The sequence below is a fragment of the Cupressus sempervirens genome, chromosome 9 (assembly GCF_028749045.1).
Source record: "Cupressus sempervirens isolate cs-2001-9-10 chromosome 9, ASM2874904v1, whole genome shotgun sequence".
Taxonomy (NCBI): Eukaryota; Viridiplantae; Streptophyta; class Pinopsida; order Cupressales; family Cupressaceae; genus Cupressus; species Cupressus sempervirens.
Genome location: NC_143126.1, coordinates 552,830,734 through 552,846,342, shown reverse-complemented (window position 1 = coordinate 552,846,342; position 15,609 = coordinate 552,830,734).

The window sequence follows — 15,609 nt, the reverse complement described above, 5'->3', positions numbered from 1 at the left end:
TAGACTCTACAATTCACTTTGCTAACCATCTGAGCTTGGTAGACTCTATCTTTTACTTTTCTAACCAACTGAGCTCAGTAGACTCTGTCTAATGACTGATATGACATTTGTGTAATATCAAAGACAACACACAATTGCACAATTCTATCCAACAGTCTCCCTCTTTGGCATTGATGGCAACACAACATGTCATAGTAGAATAAAATTTGAGAACAAGTCTTTTTCTAATAGAATATTTCTCCTTCTTAGATTTTATGCCATAAACTTCTCAAATACAGTAATCTCCCTCTATGAAGGAATTACACAGCTTCTTTTCAAATAGCAAACTCTCCACAAACAAATTCAAATTTTAGAAAGATATGACAGTATACTCTCCCTCATTGACTACACATGCCAAAGACAACACAAACCAAATGAATAACAATGTACCTTAAGTATTGATTCATATGCAATGTTCCCTTGATTATGTTGCATTAACTAAAAAATCTTCAACTTGATACCTATTGATGCATCACTGAAATTTATTTTAGTGAGTCTCAGATAGGGGAATGACCCCTAGCTTACCTCTTAGATACAATAATGCATCCTTAGGTAGTGGCTTGGTGAATATGTCAGCAATTTGTTCTTTTATATGGACATATTCCAATCTAATCGTCTTATTCTAAACCAATTCTCTAACAAAGTGATACTTTATTGCAATGTGCTTGGTTTTTTAGTGCATTACTGGATTTTTAGATATGTTGATTGCAATTGTATTGTCACAAAACATAACAATAGGCTCTTTGATTTCCACCTTCATGCCTTTCAATAATTGTTTGAACCAAACAATATTAGAATAGTTTACTGCTGATGCAACATACTCTACTTCTATTGTAGATTGGGATGTACAATTTTGCTTTTTACCTGTCCAAGAAACCAACCTCTTGCCAAGAAAGAAAGCTCCTCCACTTGTACTCTTCCTATCATCAATATTTCTTGCCCAATCAACATTAGTGAACACTTTCAAATCCAAATTACCTCCAAATTTATACCATAATCCATAATATTTAGTGCCTTTGAAGTATCTCATGATCTTTTTGATTGCCATCATGTGATTCTTTCTTGGTTTTGCTGAAAATCTTGCTACAATACCAACTGCAAGAGCAATATCTAGCCTTGTATGTGCTAGATACTACAACTTTCCAATCATTGATCTATATTATGTCTGATCTACTTCCTTTGATTCATTATCCTTAGTAAGCTTTAGTCTAGTGCACATAGGAGTCCCAACTGGTTTACAATCTTCCATACAAAAAAATTTTAGTATCTCCTTGATGTATTTAGATTGAGTGATGTAGATTTCATTCTTACTCTACTGAATTTGAAGACCAACAAAGAATTTAATCTCACCAAACATTGACATCTCAAATTCCTTGTTTATTTTCTCTAAAAATTCTTTGCATAAATCATCATTTCTTGTAAACAAAGTATCATCCATAAATATTTCTGCCAAAACAATCTTTTCATCTAATCCTTCCTTAATATGTAAGCTAATATTATCATTAGTTCTCTAAAAACTAATCTAAATAAGATAGTTATGCAATCTTTCATACCATGCTCTAGGGGCTTGTTTTGGACCATACAATGCTTTTTGTAATTTGCAGACCATGTCCTTCTTGTCTAGATCAACAAAACCTTAAGGCTATTCAATGCAGACTTCTTCATCTAGTATACCATTAAGAAATGTTGATTTGACATCCATTTGATATACCTTAAATCCTTTGTATGCAACATATGCAAGTAAGGTCTTGACACCTTCCAATCTTGCAACAGGAGAAAAAGTCTCTCCATAGTCTATTCCTTCTTTTTGAGAGTAGCCTTTACATATCAGTCTAGCTTTGTTCCTTGACACCTTACCATCTTCATTCAACTTATTTCTGAATATGCACTTAGTTCCAATCACATTCTTATAGGCCTGGGTACAACAGTCCATGTTTTATTCTTCTCTATTTTCTCTATCTCTCCATTCATAGCCTCAATCCAACTTCCATTTTCTAATGCATCTTTGACATTTCTAGGTTCAAAATCAGCAAGTAAACAAGTACATTTTAGCTTACTTCTTTTCATAGTACCTTCAAATTTGTCTCCAATAATTTGATCTAGTGCATGATGTCTCCTGACATACTTGGCTAATATAGGTTCCTTGCCTTTTGAATGAATTGCATTGTCATCATCTTGTATTTCAACTTTAGGTTCTAGTTGTTCTGGTTGATTTGACTATTGCTCGGGTCCTTAAGACTCGGTAGGCATTGGCTCGGTAGCATTTGAATGTGACTTGGGCTCCTATAGCTCGATTTCAACTTCTTGCAACTCGGTTATTGAAGACTCAGGAGTAGATGATTCTTGATTGACAGATGTATTTGGCACTATATCAGGTTCAATGAAAACAAATCTCCTATAATCTTCTAGTTCCTTTTTTCTTTCTTCTTTACTCTTTTCTACAAACTCATCAACTTTTACATGTGCACTTTCTATGACTTTGTGAGTAGACAAATTCAAACATCTATATGTTTTACTTTTGCAAGAATATCCCAAAAATATTTCTTCATCACCCTTCACATCAAATAACCTTTTCTAGATTCTTTTATAATATAATATTTACTTCCAAATACTTTGAGGTAACTTACATTGGGTTTATAGCCATACCATAACTCATAGGGGGTTTTGAATGAGTCCTTCTTTAGCTATACTCGGTTCAAGGTATGAACTATAGTGTTGATAGCTTCCTTCCAGTATTTGATAGCAATGTTCTTTTCAATCATTAAAGTTCTTGCATAGTCCATGATAAATCTATTCCTCCTTTTAGCTATTCCATTTTTCTCAGGAGTTAAAGGTGTTGATACCTATCTTTTGATTCCCCTTTCAATGCAAAAGTTATTGAACTCATGGGAGATGAATTCACCACCTCTATCTGACCTCAAGCATTTCAATCTTTTCCCTATTTCTTTCTCTACTTTGGCCAAATACCATTTGAACTTCTCAAATGCTTCTAATTTCTCTCTCAAATACATGACAGTCATCATTCTTGAGTAATCATCAACAAAAAGAATGAAGAACTTTTCTCTAGTATAGATTTCAATTCCAATAGGTCCACACAAATTTGTACGCACAATTTCCAAAACTTCTTTAGATTGATAGTTCTTACTTTTAAAGCTAGTCTTTCCCATCTCACCAATTTGAAAATTTTTGCATAGACCAACATCAGGTTTCTTTATACTAGAAATGCCTCTTACTTTCCTAAATTTGATTATTTTTATCAAGTTATCAAAGTTCATATGACATAACCTTCTATGCCATAACCAACTTTCTTCAACTTGAGCAATAAAGCATGAGCATTCACCAAGTTCAAGATAGAACAAGTTACCTTTTGTTTGTATGCTTGATCCAATCAGCTTTCCTTTGTCATCCATCAGTCTTTCTTTTCCATGCATGAATTCCACTTTGAATCCAATATTGATTAGTTGTGCCACACTCAAAAAAAATTGTTTTAGACCTTCAACCCAATAGGCATTATCACATATAAGCTCTTTGGTTAGTGGGATTCTTCCTCTACCTTTTATGCAACAAGGTTCATTATTACCAAATCTCACACTACCACCATCATAGTCTTCAAAATGTTCAAACTTAGTTTTATCACCAATCATATGATGAGAACAACCACTATCTATGATCCATGTATCATTTTTATTCACATGATAGATAACTGCCATTTTATCTTCCTCATCATTATCAGATTCATCTTTCACAACAATGTAAACAATTTCATCTTCACCATCATCAAAATCATTAGAATCTTTAGCCATGAAACATGTTTTCTTACCTTTTTCCTTGAATGATTTGAAATCTTTCTTACCATTGCACTTGTGACCTTTCTTCTCATCCTTGTTTTTCTTGTTAGGACACCTAGCAGCAATATTTCCAATTTCCTCACATGAAAAATAAATTAGAGGAACCTTACCTTTGTATTTCTCTCTACATCTAGAATATTTTCTTGCTAGAAGAGCATCAACTACCTCAAGATCATTGTAAGAACTCTATTCTAATTCTTCTTCACTTTATGACTGGGATTCCTTTATCTTCTTGCCCTTTTCTTTGAGTGAAGTCTTGGCTTCGAATGTTGATTCAATGTTCTTGGAAGCTGGAACATAGTTATCATAGTTATCTAGCTCAAATGCAGTCAATCTTCCTACTATGGCCTCTAAATTTATCTTATGATTTTATTCACATCTTCTTTCTTAAATATCAAAAACTCTAATTGCATAAATGAGAAGTAATGTTCTAAGAACTTTACTTACAACTGTTTCCTCTTCAATGTCTCCTCTAGAAGTCTTGATTGCATTGACAACTAGTTTGACTCTTTCAACATATTTGGCAATGTTTTCATCCTCTCTCATCCTCCTCTGATCAAATTGTCCTCTTAGACTTTCTACTTTGGCTCTTCTTACATTATCATCACCTCCATAGATATCCTTCAGCTTGTTTCACATTTCAAAGGCAGTTTTGCACTCCTTGACATCATCAAATTCTTCATAGCTTAGGGTAGATGCAATGTCTATCATCATGGTGTTATGAATCTTCTTCTTAGCAATGTCATTGATAGATAGTGTACCAAAAGGAGTCACATATTCTTCATCAAGATATTTCAATCTTGTATCTCCAATGGAAGCCAAATGGAGTCTCATGAGACGTTGCCATGTTGAAAAGTTATCCCTGTTAAGTCTTGGAATTTTCCTCTTGTAAGACATCCTGATTTTTAGCTTAGATCCTTGAAATCCTTCCTACAAGCACCAAAAGCTCTTATATCAATTGTTGGAAATATAGATGGAGTAATTGAGAGGCGGGGGGGCGGGCGGGGTTGTGAATCATTTATTAGAAAAAGAAATCCACAGATCCCTTAGATGTCTTAAAAACTTAGTTACTGCTATCACTCAGTAGACACACAGAAAAAGTGTTGTAACTCGGTAGATGTATGTTAACTTATTAAGCATTCAAAAATATTTAACTTGCATGCATAAAAGAAATAACATCAACACAAGAGACACCAGATTTAACATGGAAACCCAATATGAAAAAAACCACCAAGTAACTAGCTACCAATTTTCACTCTTTTGAAGTGAGCCCTATTAGGAGCCAACCCTCTTAAAGGTTACAAAACACACTGTTAGGTGTGACCCTATTAGAGTATTTAAACACCTTGCTAGGAGTGGCCTTGCTAGAGGACTTTAGAACAATTCAATAGAATTGTCCACCTTGTTAGAGGATTTACAAAAATGGTTGTTAAACCAACTCTGTTAAGAGATTTAGGAATCACTGCTACAATGATGAAAAAGTAATAATAAAGTGACCTAAATGAGATGCAACTGATCTTTGTTGTTACAGATCTCTGTTATGCATCACTAGATCCTCTCTGATTGAATACACCTTTGTTGCTCCAAAAGGATATCTGATCCTTCTTCAAAATTTTCTCACACTTTCCTCTTCACACAATTAACTCACTTGCATGCTCGCTCATTCATTCATCAAACTTTAGAATTCACTACTTGACCTTTTATTTATACCTTACAAATTGTCAAGTCAGCTCATTTACAAGTTAAAATTACCATTAATCATTACATCAGTTGACTACAAACATTACATAAAATAATTAAGCTTTATTTCAAAAAATAATGAAATCCTTCATTGGCCGACCCTGCTCAGTAAACACTACTCCAGAAATGATTTCCAGTGTTAACCAACTAAAGCTCAGTAAATACTGAGAACTCTAAAAAATATTTTGGAGACCGAGTGAACTCGATAAACACTAACTTTCCTTTGTTGACCTTGTGAGCTCGGTAGAAACTAACTTTTTCCACAAAATCCTTTGATGCTCAAGTGAGGTCGATAGAAACTATTTCCACAGTATAACTTCCAGAAATGCTCGATAGACTCTATAATTCACTTTGCTAACCATCTAAGCTCAGTAGATTCTATCTTTTACTTTTTTGACCAACTGAGCTCAGTAGACTCTATCTAATGATTGATATGACATTTCTATAACATCAAAGACAACACACAATTGCACAATTGTATCCAACAATAATCTACATCAACTAAGAAGAAAAAATCATTGTAATGTTTTTGCACTAGTGACATAGGAATCCTTAGTCTTTCCTTCATGGATTTCTTAAAATCCTCAAAATAGCTAGTCATAACTAACTCAAAATTATCCCTAAGTTTCTCTATCAACTCTGCAATCTAAACTGTAACTTTCTTATTTATTTCCACAATACTTTTTCAAATGTAGGAAAAGTATTCTGCACATAAAAGAATATGCAAACCAATAGAGAACCAAACTTGCAAGATGCACTCTTTATTTTCCCTATGGCCTCCAAGTTTTAAGACAATTGTTGAAGTTGCAACTCGGTAAGGTCATAGGTGTGATCTTTCTTCACTATCTTGTATCCTTAATCCATAGCCATACAAGATACACTATTCATTCTACTAGATTGAAAGAACTTATGTGCAATCACTCTTACTACAAAGACAATTAGGGGGTCTAAGATAGAATCTATAAATATCCCTCTCTTGTTCAATATTGCACTTATATTTTTCTTAATTATCTCCTTTGAATCACTATGCATGCTATTAGGTCTGTCTAGGGTAGGATACACTATTACTTGATTGATGATTCTTTTGGTGATCTTAATTGGTCCATTTTCTAGCCATATGAAGTCATCATGTATTCTACTAAGCACAATCTTTATCCATTTAGTCTTGAATACATTAGCGAAATCTAGGGCATAGGTCACCCCTTTCTTTTCTATAATTTTGTTTTCTTCCCTCAAGATTCCTTTATCACAAAGTTTTTTGTACAAATCCCTTATCTCCATGTCTCCTATACTTCCAAATTTACAAGTATAACAACACTTGACATCCTAAATAATAAGAACTTTGGTGGTGTCATGGATAACGCACCAGATGTGTCTCCTTTATATGATATTTCAAGTATTTCTTGGAAAGGTGGTTGTCTTACACCATTACTAATTAGTTGAACATTAAACACTTCCTTTCCTTCCTTCCTAACATTCATAGAAGAGCTAGCTACAATATTTTCTACTTAGTGTTTACAAAAAATTCAAACAATGAAACTCAACACTAGTAAAACCCTTTCAATCTAATGATTTTTTTTGAGTTGTAGTTGAATTTAGTTCACAAAACACAAGAATCTCATATTGCAATTCTCCTTCATGCTCTTTGTGCTCTCTTTGATCATTGGTAAATGCAAATGAGTTGAGAAATGACTATCTAACCCTTGAAATTCTACAATAAATGCTTAATGCTTACACAAATATAAACTTGGTTATCATAGGGTTTCCAACTCACTTAGCTTACACATGATTTCCACTACTCTCGACTTATACAACAAGCTCGGCCAATACTAACATAACTCCTTCACTTGGAAATAACTATCAAACTTTCCATGCTCAGCAACAACATGAAAAACTAATAGAACTATATATGTTGGAGTTGATGAAAGCCAACTCTGAAGATGCCCAAGATCACCTGCATGCGAAAACTTTTCAAAGGGAAGCCAAGGAGAGAAGAGCGTGGAGTCAGGGAAAAATCCTAAATGGACATGAGAGAGAAAACATGCAAACACAAGAAAATATGTATTTACAATATCTTGAATAAGCTATGTTGTGATATGAAAATACAATGAGGGATCCCGAATATAAAGAGCTCTAGGAATCTCCTAGAAGAAGCTAGAAGATGTTAGTAGATAAGTGTGACAACTAAGCATACATCCACATTAGGTGGGAAGTCCTCGAACAATGTGAGAGGATAAGTATGAATTAGGAGAGAACAAACTCCCATATTGTCAACAACTTATAACAAACTCCTAGACTACAACTAATTAATGAAATGCATTTACCTAAGTAAGCTTAAGTAAATAGAATAAATAATTAATTATTAATTATTTACTCTAACACCCCCCCTTAAGTGAAACTTAGGGAAATGCCTTAAGCTCACAAAACTAAGATAAAATGCAAAATGGGTCCTGGAAACGAGGCCATGTTAGGTACCTATGTACAAATGCAAAAGATGCAACCTCTGAAAATGGGAAAAGAGAGAAAACCACGTGGGAAAAACTGTCCCCCAAAAAGAGATAAGAACCTAGTGAAGAACAGAAGAAGCCTCCAACTAGGGAAATGTCCCCTAAAACAGGAACAAGGAGTGATCATGAAGAGCATCACTGAAGCATGAAGAAGCCACAAATCTACCATCAAAATAAAACTGCTGATCTAAAGAACCTCCATGGAAGAAGAAGGCACGAACCGAGCATGTCTATATGGTAGATGATCCATCTCACCGAAATGCATAGGTAGCCAGCCACTGCAATCACCTTGTATATAGGATCAACCACTTAATACATAGCTCACACTAATGAACCATCGAACCAAGGATGCATTAGAACAATAGCATAACCCCATCTTAATGCAGATGGGGTGAGATGATAGGAAACTGAGAAGGTGGGCCAAAGTCTCCTACAGACAAACCAAGAACGACAAGAGAGGGAAAGAGGTACAAACACCTATAAAGACACAGTCACACTGATGCTACATGGGGCTAATGTCATGGAAGGGACACTCACTTGACAAAGGGAGAATACCTAAAATAGAAAACAACTATCCCCCCCCATGGTGCTTTATAAAAATTGTGCAAGTACAACTGTCTCAAAACAACATTCATGACCCCCAAAATGTAAGAGTGACACTTTATCTCAGTGTGATACAAAAAAGTGCTTCAAAATGATAGCTACAATGATCAAAACTAAAAAAAGTTGATAAAAAACATAGTACAGCCTAAAATAGAGGAAACCATGCCATGAAAATGATCCTCAAGCCTAAAATACTCAAGATATCCACCATATAGCAAAAATGCCAAAAACATGATAGAAAGAGCATGGGCCAAAATCTAAGGATAAAGGACCACATTTTTGAAAAGATGACAAAACCAGATTTTCAAAAATATAAAGTTTTCAAAAAACTGACATAGAACGCAAAAGATATGCATGCCAAAGTCAAAAACATAACTTCAGACTTTGACTGAAAAAATGAGAAATAAAAATGCATCAAAACCTAAAAATACCTACACCAATGTCTTCATCTCAAAACCAGCTTTTTGGCACTTCTTTCGAATCGAAAAAATACCTCTGTATGCTCAAGTTATGGCCAAAAAATCAACAATAGCTCCAAAACAAAACTTGGAGAGGTGCAAACAAGGTCTGATGATGTAGTGCTAATGTTAGCATTTCACAGCTAAAAATTTGATGGCCTGTGAGGTCGTTGAAGCAAAAAAGAAGCCACATGGTAGTGCCACATGGTAGGCTGATGATGTGGTGGGTGATGTGGCAGGTCCATGTGGTACCCATGCCACATGTCACCCCCACAGCTGCTGACTGGGCACTCACTGGCGTTGATGTGGAGGTCTCTTCTAACTGTACAAGTTGATGTAGGTGAGCAGCGAAGAGAGAAGATCCACCAATGGGGCGTACAAAAGAGGAGTGCACCGACAGAGACCTAGAAAACCACCGACGGAGGCTAGCGATGAGCGGGGCTGAGGCAGCCAGAAATAGAGCCAGGGATGGGAGGAGCTCGAGGGCGAAGCTACTATCCACGGTGGAGCATAGGAGGAGGGCTGGAAGCCCCGTGGTGGCCACTAGGCAGTGCTACAACCAGAAATTTTTTAAAAATTTTGTTTTCTTGCCCTATGTCTATATGATCTGTATGGAAGGCCTGAAATGAAAAAAAAATTGCCTCCCAGAGCCTTATCTCCAAAATCGAAAAGTTTTATATGGATCCTAGCTGAAAATGGCCTTCCAGATCTAATGACAATGTCGGTTTGGGCCAAAAGTGCTCCAAAAATTTGTTGATCCCCCGATTTGAAGAAAAAATGCACAAACAAACAAGGGTTTGTGACTCCAAATCACGGCTTCAAAAATTCTTCAAAAAAGTAGCAGTAGGGGGGCTCTAATACCATGTTGGAGTTGATGAAAGCCAACTCCGAAGACACCCAATATCACCTGCATGCGAAAACCTGTCAAAGGGTAGCCAAGGAGAGAAGAGCATGGAGCAAGGGAAAAACCCTAAACGGACATGAGAGAGAAAATATGCAAACATAAGAAAATATGTATTTACAATATGCTGAATAAGTTATGTTGTGATATGAAAATATAATGAGGGAGCCGAAATATAAAGAGCTCTAGGAATCTCCTAGAAGAAGCTAGAAGACGCTAGGAGATAAGTGTGACAACTAAGCATACATCCACATTAGGTGGGAAGTCCTCGAACAATGTGAGAGGATAAGTATGACTTAGGAGAGAACAAACTCCCATATTGTCAACAACTTATAACAAACTCCTAGACTACAACTAATTAATGAAATGCATTTACCTAAGCTTAAGTAAATAGAATAAATAATTAATTATTAATTATTTACTCTAACATATATTTCTTCCAAATTCTTACCAACATATTGCATCTTAATTCATGCATATGTAATTTTTGTAGATCTTAGATCCTTGGAATTGATGTATAATATAATCATTTGAAATATTAGTCCCATACATACCTCTTGATTGCCTAATTGGAGGTGATGTGATCACCTAATCCATTGGATGAAGTGACTTCATCTGAACTTGATGTTTTGCGATCTTCCCACTTCTTCCATGTCTTGTTCATCTATACTTTGACCTTCTCAACATTGACCTTTTCTTTTCCTTTATTGTTTCCATTTCTTGGTGTTGGTGATCTAGTTGGGCAGTTTTTGCTAATATGACCAATCTTGAGACAACTAAAACATGTAGTCTCACTCAACCATCTATTGTAGTTGCCTCTGAAATATGTTCTAATGCAATTCTCAAGAACATGTCCATTCTCTTGACAATAGTGAAAATTATACCTTGTGTTAGGATTTTCCATTTTGTTTTACCTTTGTCTTCTTGTTTGATGTCCACTTGGCATTAGATCTGTATTCATATGCTTTGTGTCCATACTTCTGACAATTGTGGAAATATCATTCAAATCTCTGAGTACTCATGGTCTTGGTCCTACATTCATGTGTCTGATGTCCTTTCTTGTTGTACTTGCAACAATAACTCTTGAATTTATACTTAGGACTCTGATTAGTATTGTTACTCCTGCAAACATTTATTGTATGACCTAACTTTTCACAATTATGACACGTGGGTTTGTAGTTCTTACCTTTGTTATTTCTTTGTTCACCATTTTTAGATGATTCTCCCTTCTTAGTATTGGTGTATCCAATCTAACAGTATCATTGATAGATCTTGGAGATCTCATCAGTTTCTCAAGTTATTTGATGGCTTCACTAGTTTTGTTGAAACTTTTAGAAAAATCCCTTTCTACTATCAGTTCATTCCTTAGTTGTTCATTCTACAACTTCAAGGTTGTGATCTCAATGTCCTTTCCATTCAATTCATGATTTGTAATCATCAATTTATATATTGTATCTAGTTGCATGTTAGAAATCATTTGCACATCTGATGTCTTCCCTTCCTACATGTTGGTCAATGTACTTTTTCTGTCTTCAATCATAAACTTTTCTTCCTTAGCTTTCTTTTTTTGTTCAGTCACCTCACATAGTAATACGAATTGAACTTTTTGTTCTATCTTAAGATTTTTGAGCTCTTCAATTAGGGCACCATTATTTTCCATCAGATCTACAACTACTATATCAAACTCACTTGAGTTTCCATTCTCAAACAATTTGGTAGTGTCCTCCTCTTGGTGATGAGTGTTATTTAGCTCAATAGCTAGTTCCTTTCTTCTCTTTAACAAATGTTGCAGTTCATCTCTTGCTTCATTGAGTTGGTGTAGGGAAAGCTTTACTTCAATCTTCTAGTTCTAAATAACCTTTCCCAACTTGTAGACTTCCATCTTCAAGATCTTTCCTCCAAAGGTGTAAAGCTTTCCTTTCCAAAGAGAAAATACTAATTGTTGGAAATAACAATGGGAAAGTAAACTCTGAGAGGGGGGGGTGGGGTGTGAATTAGCACTTCAAAACTTTAACCACAAAATATTCACCACACATCCATCTCATAATTTAGCATGTAAACTAAAATAGCTAACTACACATGTTCATCTCTAGCATGAAATAAATAACACATAACACAATAAATTTCTTACCTAGAAACTCTCTAATACGAAGGTAAAATTTGGGTGGAGATGACACTCATAAATCTTGACTGCTATAGCTATAAAGTGTAGCCAATTAAGGTTACAATAAGTTTGATCATAAACTACAATCTACCCTATGGGGGGTCTTCCCTGTTAAAGGCTTACAAATATTGTTAGGCCTCACCCTGTTAAAGGATTTTAACACCCTGCTAAAAGTGTGCCTTGTTAGAGGACTTAAACTTACAATAAAGAAAGCACTCATTTAAGAGATTTACACAAGCCTATTAAGACTATTATGTTAGGAGATTTACTTTGTATCACCTGTCAAAATGGTTCAGCACCATGATCTTTCAATTAGCACTCTGTTGCTAGATGTCAAATCTTCTCTTTCCTAATGAATCCTTGATCCTCTGGTCAAATATGTCTCCTCTTTCCTCTCTCTACTTTCTTTTGATCTCTCTAACTAATTCTGCAATTCCTACCTCTATTTCAACCTCCTTAGTCACCATGAATGCTTTCTTTGCACTTAGCATTTATCTCCTTCTACGCATTCACTCATTCTCTATCTTCACAAACATACGAACTATTTAGAGTTTTCTTCCTTAAGTAAACACAAATGGACTAGGGTTAGGTTAGAATCAATGGCTTAGGTTGATCCATATTGCCACTTAGAACATCCCTTTATCTAATTGGTTGCATGTTATACATAGGGATTCACAATATACATCCATCCTTATCTTTTAGAATCATAAAGCAATCATTAGGTCAGCCCAAAAATGGTCTACATAGAAGTTTGTGTCATTACAAACAACTATGCCATAAATAATTTATTCAGCACCTAAAGTCTCTAATGCTTGATATCTACTATATCTTCAATGTTGTAACTTTACTTCTAAATGGCTTAGCATCCATTGTTTACTCGGCACCTAAATCACTCAGCATGTATATACTTGCTCAGCACTTGAGTGACTCAGCACTAACTAAATATATTTCTTGGCATGCATTGTCTAACCACTTATGCTTGACTTCCTCTTTGCACTACTTGGCTCGCATTATAATTCTTCTAGAGCATGACTTAAGTGTTTTTTCACTACTTTGTCAAAACCAAAATGAGCTCAATAGGTAGTGGTATAATATTCTCCCACCACAAGCCATTTTTCTAGAACTTGGCTTTAAAATTGCACAAATATTCTAAAATAGTGTGCAAATAGTTATGTGAGGAGTGTTGATTATACAACTAGCAAATATCAAGCTTAAGGTCCCATTATTGGAATGAGAAATTGGAATGCCTTGCTAGGGAACCCGAGAGAAAATAACCCAAATAATACAATCAAGTTTACTAAGTAATTTTTTTCTTAAAAGTTTACAAATTGTAATGCAGTAACAATATAACAACAATACAGAAGCAAGTCACAATAAGATAATACATGAATACATTACAACTCAAAACATAGATTACAATTCTCAAGGGTTCCATAACATAGAATTATGTACATGTCAAAATTTATTAAGTAAAATAATAAAATACAACTTGCATAATGTAGATAAACATCACCACATATAAGAATCCCAAAACTAATTGATACGTAGTCTAAATACATAGAACTCTACATCCACTACACATGTCGCAAGGTATGTGATACAATCAAGTACATATACAATAATTAATACAAAAGAATAAGATAAGAAAAAAAAATGAATCTCCAAGATGAGCCACAATGATACAACTTCTATAAGGATCATTGAACATTGGTATAGGAAGACAACATATATCTCAATAGTAAAGGTGATTCTACCTCGTAAGCTCGTGGAACCCAAAGAAGGCCTACTCCCTCCATGTTGAGGAGATAGTAACCAACTCCAAATAGATATCAAACCACAAAATAATCTCACAAAAAAAGGATGGAATCTTAAAAAGATATCTAATCTTAAGATCAATACACCACTGAATAGGTAGTACACACTAAACTAGAGGCAACACCACATGTAAGAAACCTAGGATGTATATAGCGAATTGTCATCACATACGTCTACCCCCTTAAGTTTTCCCTAGTAGCCCCTCTTTACACCCTAACACTCAAGTGACCATATGTGGCATCAATAAACCTCTCATGCATACGAAGCTACTAACTGTGGAAGACCCCAATCAAGCATCTCCTTCCACTCCCATCTTAGTCGAGACCTCAATCAAGTACTCAAGCATGGGCAAGGAACATGTATTATTAATATCTCCATCCCAATAAATTGTATTAAGTTACCACTTTATTATGCTACTTATAATAAGTGATCATTGCAACCACTTGTGGGCTCTAATGCTTATTGCAAGCCACCCCCATTCATACATCTAGATAACTTACCCTAAGCTCAAACATAGAAAGAATCTCATAAATTAAATGATAATCAAGTATGGTTCCATAAGAAGGTAATTAGAAAAATAGACATTGGTTCTCAAATCATAATTCTCACATACATGGGTCCTTAAACCATAATTCTCACATACACGATCCCCAACCACAATATAACAAGACTAGTCCTCAAACCATCACATAACATATGATTTTAGAACATTGGTTGGGAAGGAATAATCGTGACTAAAAATATCACATATAAGACATAATAAAAATCAACTACTTCCCAAGCCTCAGTTTACAACCCTATAGCAAGTTTAAACTCCACAAAAACCCACAAACTCAAATACAATAAATACACACATACACTCAAATAAATAGTTCTTCACGAAAAAAAGTTCACCTAGTTTACGAGTTTAATCTGACTAATAGAAAATATTATTTCTCTAATTAACAATTCATATAAAAACTCATCAAATAAAATTATTGTCATTTTTCTAGACTATAAATCAATTTTTTTTTCCAAAATTCAAATTTCTAAAATATACAAATTTCTAAAAATTGAAAATATTTTTTCCTTGACATATAAATTCTAAAAATATAAACTTTTAAAAATAGCAATTTCTCAAAAAATAGAGTTTTATAAGAATTATATGCAAACTATAAACATCAAAATCTTAACTTGAATAATTCTTTCAACAATTATGTAAAATATTATACTTGAAAACTCATACTCCCACAAAGAAGATAATAACTAAAATTGAAGAAAAAAAACTCCAAATCATCAACTTCAAAAATAAAGGGACCAACTCTAACCCAAAAATAACCTATAAGCCTAGATAAAAGATGAGCACATACTAGTATATATCTAAACTAAATAAGCAATAGTGGAAAGTGGTACATTGTGTAGATCTTGACACATAGGTGACTACGACTCCCTTCCTCAACCACATCAAACATGTCTAGCAAAAATATAAATCAAATACTCACACCATATACATCCAAGTATGAGGTAAGTAACTATAAATATAAACATAAAACAT